The following is a 15,835-nucleotide window of genomic DNA, read 5'->3' on the forward strand; positions in this document are numbered from 1 at the left end:
ATGCTTGGCAACTGAGAGGGGCGTGTTCATGAAGGCCTTCTCGGCCCTGATGCCACCAACACCCAATATCTCCAGGAGGATCAGGTTGGGGGACACCGGGGCTGGCCACCCAGGGCCTCTTTCAGTTCATTCATCACCGTCACCCAGTATGTTTGTATTTGGGTGCATGACCAAACCATGTGGAAAAAGTCCACACAGGGGTCTGCGTATCTGGGGCAGGAGTCGTCAGGTCTGAGGCGTGCTCTGTGCAGGCTCTGGGGGGAAAGGTAGGCTGTGTGGAGGTAGTAGGCCTGTATAAGCCTCAGTCTGGAGGAGGTAGTGAGCTCGCGGGGCGCCATCAGGGTGTTGCGCCTGTCTGCAACCTCCAGCGCGCCCACCCAGCCCTACTACTGGGTCCGTAGAAGACAGAGTGTGTTAGGGGAGATCATTATGAGGGTACAATAGATTTGGGAGAAACCGCCGTGTCCCAGGTTTCCCATAAGGATCTTCGCTTCAAGTGGGTTGAACTCTGGGAGGGGGTCAGAGTTATGTATGTGGGCCTGAAGTGCGTGCCGGACCTGAAGGTATTTATGGAATTGGGAATTTGCATGGGTGAAGGATTTTTGTAGGTCAGCGAAGGAGCGCATGAGGGTCCCTGGCCAGGCATCCCCAAGTTGAGAGATCCCGATGGAGTCCCAGGTCCAGAAGCCGGCGAGCGAGGCGACCTCCCTTAGCTGGGTGCCATGCCATAGTGGGGTTTGTTGTGTAAGCCTAGCATTCCATTGTGTGTGGCGTAGGGTGGCGTGCCAAGCTAAGAGTACCACTCGTGTAACTGTGGGCATCTGGGAGGGGATTGGGGCGCATATAGTAGTGCCTGCAGAGTAGAGAAGCCCAGGCAATTGAGCTCTAGCTTGTAGGCCAGGTCGGACCACCCCCTGTTGAGCCAGTCGTGAGGTACGAGAAATTGGGAGGCTAGGTGGTAGAGGTAGAGATTAGACATGCCCAGGGCGCCATCATATGGGCTTCGTTGACAGTGCGTGAGTGATTGCCGTAGCCGCTTGCCTTGCCACAGAAAGGTGTGGCATCGCCCTCCGGCCCCTGAACAAGACCTTGGGATTGGGAGGGGAAAGTTGAGGAAAATGTAAAGGAAGCAGGTTAAGATCATCATCATTTTATACAGGGCTATGGGGCCCATCACGTTCAGAGGAAGATTTTGCCACTTGGTCAAGTCTGCTTTGGGTTTCTGAATCAATGGTTGCAGATTCACGACCCAGGTGAGTTCTGGGTGGAGTGCCACCCGTATGCCAAGGTATTTGAAACTCAACTTGCGAAGGGAGATGGATGACTGCCAATCGATGCAGTCCCTTGACGGGGCAAGGAGCACCGGCACCGATTTGGCTAGGTTTGCTCTAAGACCCGAAGCACACCCAAAGGTCTCAAGCAGGAGAAGGGAGCGTGGGCCGGTCCATGCTGGGTCATCTAGATATAGGAGGACGGTGTCCGTGTAAAGCAGAGGTCTTCAATCTGTGGGGCGCGACCCCCAGGGGGGCCGTGGCATCATAGGAAGGGGGGCGCGCATTCCCCAGCCTTATTGTCGGCACACAACAAAGATTGCTTAATGGCATCAGCTCCGAGTGGTAGTTCCAAGCCTCGCACTGGGAGCTTCTCTGAGAAGCAAACACATTGTGCATACTCCTCACCTGTTGATGAAGGGGGATGGGTTTTGGCGACCAAGATGAATAGGAGGCAGTCAGGCTCAGCGGGAGGCAAGTGCCAACTTAATTGAGCCCACCAGTCCTGTTCATGCACTGCGTCCACACGGAAAAGTGGGAGCTGGGCTGGTGGGGTGTATAGAGGGCCGTTCTAACCGAGGGGAAAATGGGATGGAAGTCAGAGGCCAGAACCACCCAACTACGAACTTTCCTTACGTTCTGCTATCTCAAAATTTGTCATTTTTCTTGTTTATATTTCACTTGTAGTTAATCTTGCCTTTTGTAAGAGTGTTTGCAGGCCATAACTGAGAGCCCTGGAGTTTCTTGTTCAAAGGAGTCTGAGTTTCTCACAGTGGCCGTCAGTGGGGTCATGAAGGTGTTCAGAATACATGACCATCCAGTCCTTGGCCTCTCTGAAGAACAAAAGTTATAGTTTTCAAGTTGCAAATGTAATTCTGTACAAATGAACATGCCAAGGAGGCAAACAGTTGCCTAAATATTGACACAGGGTAGTCAAAGAGAATGCAGTGCTTACAGGTGAGTGAGTTCGTAGTGTTTTTGTGATGGGTTACAACGTAAAGGAGATATGAAAAGGTGAATTCCATAGTGACTGATATGACAGTGCGAAGATGTAAGAGAATAGGTGTAAGATATTCAGATGAAAGATGCAGCGATGTCTATTATAGAGTGAAAATTACAGGCATGATTGAGACACTGAACACCACTACCCCTTCCTCAAGCTTTAGTAATGTTTATTTACAGTCTCATATGTTCAGTCTGTAAACATATTCAATATTATTTATAAAATCATTGTTTGTATACATTCATCTTAAATAGATAACCATCACTGACAAAGCCAATAGTCCTGGCTGGTTTCAGGCATGTCTAATGTGGTGCCAATGACAGAAATAAATGAAATTTATTTTAGGCATTCAATCCACACCCTTGATTACAAAGGCCATGCTCCTTTTACAGTCCCCCTGGGGTGGAGGGGGCGGGGCGGGGGATTGGGGTTCTAGGGGGCCGTTTTCACCGAGGGGAAAATGGGATGAAAGTCAGAGGTCAGAACCACCCAACTACGAACTTTCCTTACCTTCTGCTACCTCAAAATTTTTAATTCTTCCAGTTTTTTCCCACTTAGTCTACACAAATACTTTTATAATGCATATTGTAAAGGGCTCTTGTATTCAGAAGTGATTTAACATTTTCGTTTTTTTTATTGTAGTGCATAAAAAACCTTTGTACTGGAAAGGCTTATTGACATCTGGCGCTAATATTTGTATTTCCTTTTAAATACAAGTTTGCTGATTATTTGTAAGATTTATTTCAATTATCTTTAAAAAAAATGTAATTCCTTGCTCTCATTGAGGCATAATTCTGCCAAATATTATATTTATAAAATGCAATCGCAGGACCCTTCGTGTGATGTAGATGGTTTCCGTAGTGAAAGCACTCGCAAACATATTTAAATAGCCATTCCCCTACTTTCTGGAAAAAGACAATCCTCTTGGGATGGTTAATTTTCATAGTTAATATGCTTCAGCTGGAGCGTCGTTCAAGGAGTGTCATGTGCTATGAAACGGAAGCAGGGCAGACAGTTAACATTCAGGGTGAAGTAGCTTGCCTGAAAGAAATACAAATGTGTGCTAGGAGTTAATCTGCAAATGTAAATAAAGGGCGCTTGAAAGCAGGTACTGGTTTTAATTGATCGAGTCTCTCAAATTTTTGTGATGACAAAGGTGCATTCTTTTTGAGTGGTAGTGCAAAGAGAACAATTGAGCTCTGAAGTGTGTGCTTTCAATTGTAATTGGATTTGTATAACGCTTACTACTCCAGCATGTGTTGAAGGGACAGTTTTGTTAAAAAAAAATAGGTACAATCTGGGCATTACTAAGGTTTTAAATAATGACTTACATATTCACAGTGCTTTCGGTCACAAGCTGTAGCCTTCTAGCACAAAAAATGCACGTCACTATTCTCCACTGCACCATCAAAGAATTAAATCTGTGGGTCCCTGGTTACACATAGACCTCTGAAGTGCATTAAACTAATAAATGTTTCACAATGTACTATTGTGCATTTTCCACTGAGTAACAACTTTTTACATTTATTTTTCATTTAAGCTACCCGTTATTTTATACGTAGCTACCTGGCAATGGAAAACCTAAAACATTTACAGAATACACTGTTTAATATTATTTCCCCACCGTAAAAATGATTTGCTAGGGGAATTGCAGGCGTTTATGGTTACTGATGATGAGTAACAGGTCCTAGAATTTTTTGTTAGGAAGGGGTCCTTACACCTAAAAATTTTGACAAGGGGGTCTCGGCATCAAAAAGTTTGAAGAAATCTGGTGTAAAGGGTGATGCGGTCCTTGTGATTGGTGTCCCACCGATCTCCCTTGTATAGCTGATCACCGCAAATGAGTTGAGCTAGGGGCTCCATCGCTAAGGTAAAGAGCAAGGGGATAGGGAACAGCCCTGCCTCGTGCCACATCAGATGAGGAAGGGGTCGGAAAGGACCCCGTTCACTCGCACTCGGGCCAGAGGGTGAGAATAGAGCATGTCGACCATGCCTCGAAAACATGGGCTGAGGCCGATCCGAGCTTGTATTTTGCTAAGGTAGTCTCAGTCCACTGTATCAAACGCCTTCTCAAAGTCAACTGAGAGCAAGGCCTGGTCGGAGGAAAAAGAGGCGGTGGGCCAGGGCCACCTGCAACCGCCGAATGCAATGTCGAGTTCTTCTTTGCGACATAAAGCCGCTTTGGTCCGGATGGACGAGTGTCAGTAGTTCTCTTTTTAGTCTATTAACCAGGATCGTGGTGAAGTTTTTAATCTCGCTGTTGAGCAGAGAGATGAGGTGGTAGTGGGCAAAGGAGCTAGAGGGGGGCTGTGTTTTGGGAATGACCACAATGGTCCTCTGGGAATGAGCCTTGCTGTCAGGACACTTCAAAAGCTCGAGAAGGTGAGGGAGCAGGAGGTCACGGTTTTTCACCAGGTATTCCATGGGGAATCCGTCTGGTCCTGATGTCGTCCCGGGTGCCTGCCCTGAGAGGGCGTCCCAGATCTGCTTCAACGTGATGGGGTCCTCTAGCGACTGGGAGTCTCCCTGTAGGAGGGAATGGAGGCCGAGTGCGTGTAGGAGGCGATCGCTGGCCGCTTCGTCTTTGTCTTGTGGCAGAGAGTATAGTTGCTCATAATAGAGGGCAAAGACTCAAGCAATGTCTGGTAAGGCCTGATGCACGTGGCCAGCCTTGTCCCTGATCTCGGGAACCATTCTATTGGCCTGGTGGTGGGAGGCATGCCAGTACAACATTTTCCCATTTTTATCGCCCCATTCATAAATATTAGCCATGGATGGCGCACCAAAGGAGTTTGGCCGCTTCAAGGGAGTGTAGTCGTATGTCTTCTTGGAGGAGTAGATGGCAGGCAGTGACTTCCCCTGGGTTTAAGGGGGAGGCGGTGTTCCAGACGGATGGCATGGGCTTCTAACTGAGTGATGAGGGAAAGGCGCGTGCGCTCTCGTGATCTAACTAAGCCCCGGATTTTTTTTCTAAACCTTTTTAATAAATTTTCTGATGCAGACAGAGCATACGAGCATAAACATCATTTGCAGTTTTTCATCAATTAGTTACATTAAATTGCCAGTATGGTGAGCAAGTGGGTGTATTGAGTGTTTGGACGTGTTTTTGTCTTCCGTACGTGGCTTATATGTTCTTGAGTGTTCTGGATCTGTAGCGATGCACTTGGGTGTTATGATCTCATCAGAGTAACGCCACCGCAGTTGTGGATAGTGTGCAAGTATCGTTTTTAACAAACAAACTAGGGGTATAACTTGGGGGTAGAATCGGGAATGGGGTGCAAGGCTGTGGCATTGAGTGTTCTACAGCAGACTGGGCCACACCAGGGGGCGCTCCCTCATCGTAGCTTGTTTTGGCTGTGTGCGGGGGAGGGGGGATAGGTTCCCCTCGAGTATTTGTGCATGGGGTGTTGGGGGTTGTGCAGTGTTGCAGCGTCTAGGTGGCTCTCTGGGATTCTGTGGGTGTCCTATTTGTCTGCTTGGGGTTATGCTGTGCTCCCCGTGTCGCCTCTAGTCTGATCACTTCTTCCGCTGCACCCCATTTTATGACCGATCGCAAAGCCCCGTATGGTGGCCTTGCTGGTGGGCCACAGTGTACTCACTCGGGCTACCGTTTCAGAATTGGTATGAAAGCAGAATTGAAGTTTTTCTCTTAGGGCGTGGACAAAGGTCTGATCCTGTAGATACCATGCATTGATGTGCCACATGGGCCTCTGCATCATGTGGCTACCCCTCAGGTCAAGGAGTATGGGTGAGTGGTCTGAGATCCCCATGGGTAGTATGTTGATGCGGGTCAGCGTTTGGCAGTCCAGGGCAGGTAGGAGAACAAGGTCAATGCGTGAGTGTGTGTGGTGTGAGGCGGAGGTGTGTTTGCATTGTTGTAGCGACGGGTGCCAGAATCGCCAGGCATCACAGAGGCCCCAGGCAGACATCCAGAACGTCTGGAGATAGTGGGGCCGGTTCAGTCGTGGGCCGGTGCGGGGACTGTGTTAAAGTCCCCACCCAGCACAGTGAGGCCAAACAGGAGGCCACCGAGGAACACAGTCAGGTCAGCCAGGCAGCCCCTCAGGGTGGCCGGGGAGACATAGATAGACAACAACACCAACACCCTCTCCAAGAGTGCCCTCCAGTGCTATGATGCGCCCCTGGGGGTCACGAGTGACATGGGAAACCACCAGGGGGAAGGAGAGGTGGAGAAGAATGGCGACCCCTCTCCCCCCCTTGAAAACCCCGCATGAAAGACCCTGTTTTGCAGCCCTTGCGAGAGAGGAAGGGACAGCGCTCACCCTGGAGGTGAGGTTCCTGCAGGAGTAGGACTTCGGGGAGGTGGCGGTGAACAAATATGAAGACCGCCGAATGGGTTGCATACCCGGTGGGGTCCACGGGGATTGTCTGCATGGTCATGAGGCGGGTGCCCGGGAGGCTCTGCAAATGATTTGAGTTGCTGGTCAATGGATACCCGAAAGAGTAGAAAGCGCACTGAAGCACACCGGGTGGCATTTGGCTGCTCGGGTGGGACCCCAATGATGAAGCATGTCACCAACTAGGTTGGTGAGTGAGGGCTCTTCTTAAAAAGGAATAATTTTTCCTTTTTTCCCCTCCTCCTACGTATCTCGTTGATCTCTTTTTCTCCTCGGGGTATACTCCTTCATTTGTTTATTGTGTTTGTGAATTACCCCTACTAATTCCTGAAGTTGAACAGTGAAACATGTCAGTAGTTTTTTTTTTTAATCTTATAGAGCCATCTAGCCTCAGATGCCTTATTTTAGAATCCTCCCCAGGTGCCAGGCTGGATCCGGAAATTCCCTCAGCAGTACCCCTGCACGTCGGCAGAGAGCGTTATGCGGCTCCGTACCAATGTTGTCCACGTATGTGACGTCACCGGAGTCAATATATGCCCCTCCCTGACACGCTTGCGTCCCCTTCTTGTTTTTTTCGCGCTTACAACTCGAATCCGGAAAAGCGGTTACTTCAGGCCATTTTTTGCCTACATCAGCGTTTTTCATCATTGAAACAGTGTGCTTTTCTGTTTAACCCTTGCGGGTCTTGTGGGTGGCAAATGTCCTCGGACCCTCACTCAATTTGAATGGAAAAGTACCACTTCCCAGTGCCACTAACCCAAAACACGGGGGCGTGGCCAAGCCGCGAGCTGTGATGGCCGCGCGGCGTTGAAGCTCCGCCGTCGACCCAGCGCTTACGCAGCCTTCCCCAACCTCCTGATGCGGGCGCTGGGTGCCCGGCACCGCCGCTGATCCTCCAGGCCCCGGAACACTCCGTGATGCAGATCGGGCCCCGTATGCACCTAGGGCGACCGGCAGAGGACTGGGACTCGCCGACCTGAGGCCCAAGATGGCGGCTTGAATCGGCGGACGGGGACGCGAGTGCGGAGACGGCGTCTGGCTGGGCAGCAGGTACCCGGGGGGGGGGGGCGGAGAGGGGGGTATTGAGCGCCGGGGTGCGGACTGGCGGGGGTCTGCTTTGCTCCCTGCGCTGCTGCTGGCCGGAGGACGGCCGGGTGCTCGGTTTTGGCCCTGCGCTGCGGTCGCGGCCTCTCTCGTTGTTTCCTCCCTGGGGCCCCGGGCTAATTCGGTCGGGGGGCCGGGGGGGGTGACGGGACGGCCTGTTGGTGGCGGGGGTGGGCGGAGGGGACTCTGCGCTGGGCCGAGCGCCCGGGCTGTCTCTGCCCCTGTCTTTGGGCCCTCTCTGGGGGGGTCCTGTGTTCCGCGGTCGGTGCTGGCCGTTCTCCTTCACCCCTATCCTTCAACACCGGGCCGTGGCTGCTGGTGGCACCACTGGGACTGCCCCTCCGCTCTGTCTGAATCCTGTGGCCCCGTGGGGGCGCTCCCTGGTCCGGCTGCTGAATTGTCGCTGTGTTGCTTCGCCTCCCTTGGCGGTGGCCCTTGCCGGAGTTGCGGCGGAGTCGAGACTGGTCGGACTCCCCGGAGACTACTGCTCCGCCCGTGGTACTGGGCTGATAAGTTCTGGATTGGGCCGCCCTACTGAGCTGTCGCTGCTCCGTCTTTGAGCCACCTTTGAACTAAGGCAAGCGGGCTGGTTGCCGTTCAGCCGTGTGGGGGCATGGGTTGCAAGGACCCAAAGCAGAAAACACTGCCGTTTGAAAAGCTACCTGAGCAACCGGCGGAGCGACGCCCAGACATGCCGGCCACTTTGGACGGCGCGTCCGGTGGCCCGACGGCCTGTGCCCCATCCCCAGACTGGCTGCAAGAGATGCGTGCTGGGTTCAGGGCCCTCGATGGTTGCTTCGACGCTCTGGATAAAACGCTGGAAACGATGGGGGCCAAGATCCAGGCCCATGATAAGCGTTTGGTAGAAGCTGAGGCCCGGATCTCCGCCATGGAGGATAGCGCTGTGCAAGAAACCAAGCGCATAGATAGAATGGAACGCATATTGAAAGAGTTGGCCATCAAGGACTTGGAATCGCGCAGTCGGCGCAACAACGTGCGAATCACTGGGGTTCCGGAATCCACGGCTACTGGCAGACTGGACGTTTTTGTGGAAAAACTGTTGTCGGACATTTTTCGGAGAGAATCCTTCACACCGGGCTTTGTAGTTGAGAGGGCGCACCGCTCCCTGGGGCCGCGACCTAATCCGGGGCTCCCGCCTCGCCCGCTGATTGCCCGTATCCTGAACTTCCAGGAACGCGACACGGCCCTGCGGCTGGCTAGAGAGAAGGGTGAGATCACTTGGCAGGGCTCGAGACTCTCATTCTACCCTGATTTCACCGCCATGGTCCAGGAGGCCAGACGGAAATACGCAGGGGCGAAGGCTGCGCTCCGCAATCTAGGCGTAAAATATGGCATGCTCTACCCGGCCCGGCTGCGGGTTGAGATTGATGGCCGTGTTCGGTTCTTTGACAATCCTACTGAGGTGCAGGAATTCTGCCGCACATACAAGCCGCGCAGAGGCCCTCCGGGAGGGGATGAGGATGGACAGTCTCCCCCGTGCAGTGGATCAGCGATCAGCCAGGACCTGTTTGCGGGCTCCGGGGTCGGCTGAGACAGCGCCCGTGTCCTAGCTTTGTTCTTTCTAACTCTTGCTACCGGGGGACTTTGGAACACTTTGTGTATAACTTTTGTGCAGTGCTGGGTTGATAGCGGGTCGTTGCCATCCCCCTTTGGTTGAAACCGCTGGGAATACTTTTGGTTACGATGCTCTGCTTTTTCTTGTTTGCTTACAATTGGTATTGCTATTTGGAGCTATGCTTTTTTTTCACAGGTTTGGGTTTGCCTCACGTTTGCGTGATTTGGCTGGGTGGGGGGAGGGGGGTAGGGGTAGGTAACCTTGATCTTATTGACATGGCTGGGTGTGTGTTGACTTTGCTGATACACGGAGACACTGCTGCTTTCTGGCTCCAATTGCTTGCTACATGGCATCGATGGCCCACATAGGCTTGAATGAAACTCCCATCAGCCTATCGTTAATGTCTTGGAACGTCAGGGGCCTGAACAACCAGCGTAAATGCAAACAGATACTACACTATTTAAATCGGCACCGAGTTGACGTTGCTTTTATTCAAGAGACACATTTACACTCCTCTGTTAACTCCCGCTTTGCGGCTTCGTGGGGCGCTCACAGATACTTCTCCAATTTCAGTAATTATGCTAGAGGCACCGCGGTACTGATTCATAAGAGGGTCCCGTTTCACTGCCAGACGTTCCTGGGGGGCAGGGAGGGACGCTACTGCATAGTGAGAGGGGTGTTGATGGGTCATGTGGTCATTCTTGTATGTGTGTATGCTCCTAACACTGATTCCCCGGAATTTTTTTATGCGCTTGCTGCCCAGCTTACATCTCTTGAACCGGCCGGCCTCATACTTGGCGGCGACTTCAACTTATTGCTGGATGTGGGTCTGGACAGTTCTTCGGGGGCCACTGATTCTAAGCCTAGGGTGCGGTGCGCACTCTTAGACCTCTGCCACCAGTTCTCTCTGACTGACATCTGGCGCAGGCGCAACCCGGGCAACACTGACTACACACACTTCTCGGGACAACACAACACTTGGACCAGGATTGACTACTGGCTCCTGTCCCCGGGCCTGTCCCCCTGGTTCCGTGCGCTGAAGACTTTCCCTAGAACATACTCGGACCATTCTCCGGTCTTACTGTGTTTGGACGTTCCACGGCCCGAGGGTTTTGAGCGGCAGTGGCGATTCCCCGGGAGGGCGCTTTTAGACGACCCCTTTGTCCACGAGATTTCCGAGGCGATTGAAGACTACTTCACGCTCAACACTGGATCGGTGGACTCATGGGCCGTGCTCTGGGAGGGGTTTAAGGCGTATATCAGGGGGATTTGCATAGCTAAACATGCTGGGGTCCTAAAGGCATTGCGCACGACAATCACGCAATTGGAGACACAGCTAGACTCGATTGACGCTGAGGCGCAACGGGCGCCTTCTGACGACGTGTCCACTAGGCGGCTGCGCCTCCTGACTGACTACCGGGAGGCGGCGGACAGGGAGATCCTGTATCTGAGGAAATATCATGCCGCGCGTAGGTACGGGGAGGGGGACAGGCCGGGACGCACGCTGGCGCATGCTCTGAGACCGCCGTATAGTAAGTCCTTTATAGCCGAGGTGAGGGGCGTGGACGGCTCGCTCCGCACGACGCCCGCTGAGATCCGGGACGAATTCCTGGCCTACTTCGCAGATTTATATACGACCAAGTTAGGCGACTCCTCGGCCTCTCGAGAGGCCTACTTATCCGAGATCGCGCTCGTATTCCTGGATAGGGGTATGCAGGAGTTCATGGCGGAGCCCATAACGGTGGCTGAGGTACGGGGGGCGATCAAGGTGCTTCGTGGCTCTTCCGCCCCTGGCCTCGATGGCTTCTCCGGGGAGTTTTACAAGGCCTTTTCTGATCTGCTGGCGCCCAAGCTCATCGAGGTATACGCGGAGGCATTGGAGCGAGGGTCCCTCCCGTCTACCCTTAGTGAGGCGGTCATAGTTCTGCTCCCAAAACCAAACAAGGACCCGGCGTTGTGTGGGTCGTATAGGCCCCTCTCCCTCTTTAAACATCGATTATAAGATCCTGGCCAAAATAGTGGCCAACAGGCTTTCCCAATTGATGGAATTCATTATATCGCCCGCACAATCGGGCTTCGTCCCCCGTCGTTCGACGTCCTTGAATCTGCGGACGCTATTCACGGTCCTGCACAGAATTAATCCGGCCACGCCTGCTGCGGCAATCCTCCTCGATACCGAAAAAGCCTTCGACTCCTTAGAATGGCCTTTCTTTCTTTCCGTCATGCAACGCATGGGCATGCCGGCAAACTTCCTCGCCACCACGCGGCTCCTATATAGTCGTCCCACGGCCCGTCTGCGTCTCAATGGTACGCTGTCCCGCCCATTCTCTCTTAACGCGCGGTACGCGACAGGGCTGTCCGCTTTCGCCGCTGTTGTTCATTTTGGCCATGGACCCATTAATCCGGCATTTCCAGGAGCGACATCTCCACAGGGGTCTCCAGTTTCGGACGGGTCCCTTGTTAGCCTCCCTCTATGCGGACGACACTATACTGTATGTCAGAGAACCGCAGATCAACCTTGCTCCCCTGATACGGGAGATCCTTCGCTTCGGTGCCCACTCGGGGCTGGGCATCAACTGGCACAAGTCTATAATCTTCCCGTTGACTAGCGGCACCTCCCCCTGGCAGTGTGAGTTCCCGTTGGAGTGGTGTTCCGACTCAGTACGTTATTTGGGCATACAGATACATCTGAGCACGGACGAAATTGTCCGCCTCAATTATGGCCGCGCGATTGCAAGGCTGGAGACGCAGGTGGATGGGTGGCTGCGGCTCCCTCTCTCCATGTCAGCCAGAATTGCCATTATAAAAATGATCGTACTCCCCAAATTTTTGTATCTTTTTAATAACATCCCTGTTCCTCTCACCCGGGCCTTTTTCTCCACCCTACGGTCCCACTTGATTAGACTGGTCTGGGGTGGTAAGCACCCCCTGATCCGTTGGAAGACTCTTACACTCCCGCACGATAGGGGCGGCTTCGGAGTACCGGATCTGTATTTATACTACCTGGTCGCTCAGTGTGCACACGCCTACGCCTAGTACCATCCTGACGCACGGATCCCGTTTCTTCGACCGGAGGCGGACTTCGTTCTCCCGGGTCGCTTGTCGGCGGTGTTGCCCAAGGGGGTCCCCCGGAGCCCAGTGGATATTCAAACGGTATCCACCACCAGCTGGGCCTGGAATAGACTTTCTCGCTATTTAGCCCATCCTCTCCTTTATTCCTCTTCTCTCCCAATTCCTAACCCCGGGTTGTTGCCAGGCACGGGCGAGACACTTGTGCAGCGTACATTAATAAAGTTTAACCTCACCAAGATTGGGGACTTATACCCTGGAGGACACATATTCTCGTTGTCAGAGGAGGCGCGATTCAGTGAGGCTACGTTCATGGACAAGTTTGTCCTTCGCCGGCTTTATTGTGCGGGAGGTCGGAAATTGAGGGATTCCCCCTCGAGCCGGCGTCCTTTGAACCCCTCACTATCCTCATTGACACAGATACAGGGGCCCATATTGTCTCTAAACTGTACAAGTCATGTGCAGCTTTGGTTCCATGTGCGGATGACCGGTTGCGGGCGGTGTGGGAGACAGACTTGGGCGGGCCTATTACGGACTAACAATGGACCGCTTGCTGCAAGGTCACTAACACGATATCACTTAATAGTCGTCATAAACTCCTCCATTACAAATTTCTTCGCCGCTGCTATATGACCCCCGATAGACTCCATGCCATTGATTCCTCGCGGCCACACACATGCTGGAAATGCTCTGCACCACATGCTGATTTTGCACACATGTCCTGGACATGTCCAAGGCTGCAATTATTCTGGATGCAGGTGCACAAGATCCTGGAAGATATGTTGGGGCTTACGCTGGTTCCCACGCCTGAGGTCGCATTGTTGGGCTACACGGTAAATTTCCCTAAGAATGTTCGAAGACTTGCCTCTCTGGGCCTGCTACTCGCCAAGCGGGAAATTGCCAAGCGCTGGGGGGGGGGTAGAACGGCCCCCACGGCCAGGACGTGGCTCACGGCCATGGCTTCCTGCAGCACGAATAGCGAGATCTACTCCAGTCTCCTCCCCTCAGTGGTGCGACCCAAGGACATCTGGGGCCCTTATAAAACATATATCTCAAACCTGCCTAGCTCTTCCCCACCACACTCTAGTTCCGGGATAGTGCCCACGGGAGTGGGGTAGACTATACAGCGCCAGAGTTACGCTTGTGGGGGGGTCGTGGGGTGGGTGTAGCGCTGTGGTCCTCCTTACTGTGGGTCTTGGATGTTGTTTGCACGGGCATTGACCATTGCGGGGGTGTGGGTCGAGGATAGGGGTGGTTGTTGACATCGAGGGGTGGGTCCTTGGTCCGAGATTTTCCTGTTTGAGTTCGGGCGGATGGAATGATGGGTTGGCTGATGGGGATCTACTGTCCGATGCCTTAATTATGTGGTATTTGTTGTCTATGGGACGAAAGTGTCGTAGTGTACCTCTTCACTGGTTATCTGTTGAACACACAGCCGATGTCTCTGTATTGTTTGGTTTTTCAAAAATAAATAAAGCTTTAAAAAAATTTTTTAAAAAACCCAAAACACTACAACTTAAATTCTTAGGATATATTGGCCCAGTTAAAACTACAGTGTATGAGATCTGTTGGGAACTCTATGTATGATATGAGAGTATGAGAGAGTGATGGTGTGTATAAGGTGAGAATGGTTGGTGTGGTTTATGACAGAGGATAGATTATTTTGTAATAACAGATGCATGGTTTCTTTAATCTGTTTTATCTGCAGATGATATTGGATGTCTGCACCTTTGGTGCATATGTGGTCATATGATATGTTTTTATTATGTAATATTGTATCATTGAATGAAAAAAGAAATTATCTATGCAAAGGAATATAAATACGTTTTTATAATCTAATAAAAGACAAACAACAGTATGCATATGTTCATGACTTGATGATATCAGTAATGGTCAGCCCATGAAGCCCTGGTAGGCCTATATAGAAGAGATATAAGTATTGTGGGAGTGTTTCTAGTGTTTCTGTAAGCCTATTAGAACATTCCACTTACTGAGGGTAGAATGTTCTAAATTAAAAAGGGAGAAACAGAAAGACAAACATTGGAATTCTGGAGACAAAAAACGTATACCAGTCATCATAAGCCCGGAGTCACTTCATTATCTTCAATGGAGCTCCCAAAATTCCAATATTCTATTATTGGCTTAGAGCCTGCCATAGCGGGCTCTATGGGTCATTAAAGGCCCGCTCCAGCGTTAAAGCCCGAGCCAAAGGTGAGGGCCTTTAACAAGGGAGCATGCCCTTAATGATCAGTAGAGCCCGCGTTTGATGGCTCTAAGGCTATTAGAACATCCCGCCCTAGAGGGCAGAATGTTCTAATTTGTAAAACAAAGGCCTCACAGAACCTCAGGGGATTGAAATGCCCTTGACATCCATGAGGCCTTTGTTCACAGCAACATTTTACTAATCTGATCAGTCGTTCGAAGTCGCATGATGCTAATACCATTCTTCACTCCTTTCCCAGTGCATGTTTTCTAAGTATCCACTGAGTCTTGTCTAGTCCCTGTGGAGGTGGTAATGTTCCTTATTGTCTTGCTCGTCTCCTCTTTCTTATTATCCCTACAAATAGTGCATACTGTGAAGTCTGTTTATTTTCCACCTTAAGGCCTTAAATATATTTTTGTTTCCAAAACAAATCTGTGATATCTCTGGTACTTTGAAGGCGACTTAGTCCTCTTTATTTACCTAGGTCTGCCGTGGATATCTGATGTAATGGCTTCAGTGTCTGCTTAAATTAATCTCACCCACCATGCCATAGGATTCGAGCTGCACCCTATTGACGAAGCCCAAATAGGCTGAACCAGGGCTGGGTTTGCTTGTGTTACCAGACAGTGGGGACCTGGCTTGGCAGTTCCGGTTGGACTGTTTCAATTGGAGCAGAGCTAAGGCTGATTTGCATATGTCTCTTTCCTGCCTGAGATCTGAGATGTCATGGTGGACAAAATAATGATTGCAGCCCAGAGTAATTATTGTGACTGAGATGAATTCAAGCAATCCACCCATCAAATTTTTGTTTTCCTCAAAACAACCATAAAGTCTACCAATAATGCTTAGAAAATATTTCAATCATCAGCACATAACTTATGTAACTTAAACCCCTCATAATGAGTTTTCTGAACTTCTGCTGCATGATCATGGACTAATACCATGAATGAATGCAAAGGGCATTATTATTATTGAGTAAAGTACCTATCACCCAAGACAGGTGTTCATGCCTTGGGTTTGGGATGTAAAACCTGGGTATTGAGCAACTTTTTCCTAAGCATGGTGTAAAGCACATTCAGTAATGATGCATCATTGTTTTTCAATGTTAGGATGCAAGGAATAAAAAAGTTATTGATTTTCAGTCTTATCATGGAACCGATGCCTAGCAAGCACTGATAGAAAAGTAGGTTCAAAAATACAAACGACAATTAATCAATTTGATGAAATGTATTTTCCTGTTTGAGGCCTACA

At 51.0% G+C, this 15,835-nt stretch overlaps 1 protein-coding gene across 1 annotated transcript in view; it reads left to right on the plus strand.

Moving 5' to 3' along the window:
• The window catches only part of TDRD3 (tudor domain containing 3), a 681,208-nt gene that overhangs the window by 314,629 nt on the left and 350,744 nt on the right, over window positions 1-15,835 (plus strand). The gene's annotated exons all lie outside the window — the stretch shown is intronic.

This window comes from Triturus cristatus, chromosome 8 (assembly GCF_964204655.1).
Source record: "Triturus cristatus chromosome 8, aTriCri1.1, whole genome shotgun sequence".
NCBI lineage: Eukaryota > Metazoa > Chordata > Amphibia > Caudata > Salamandridae > Triturus > Triturus cristatus.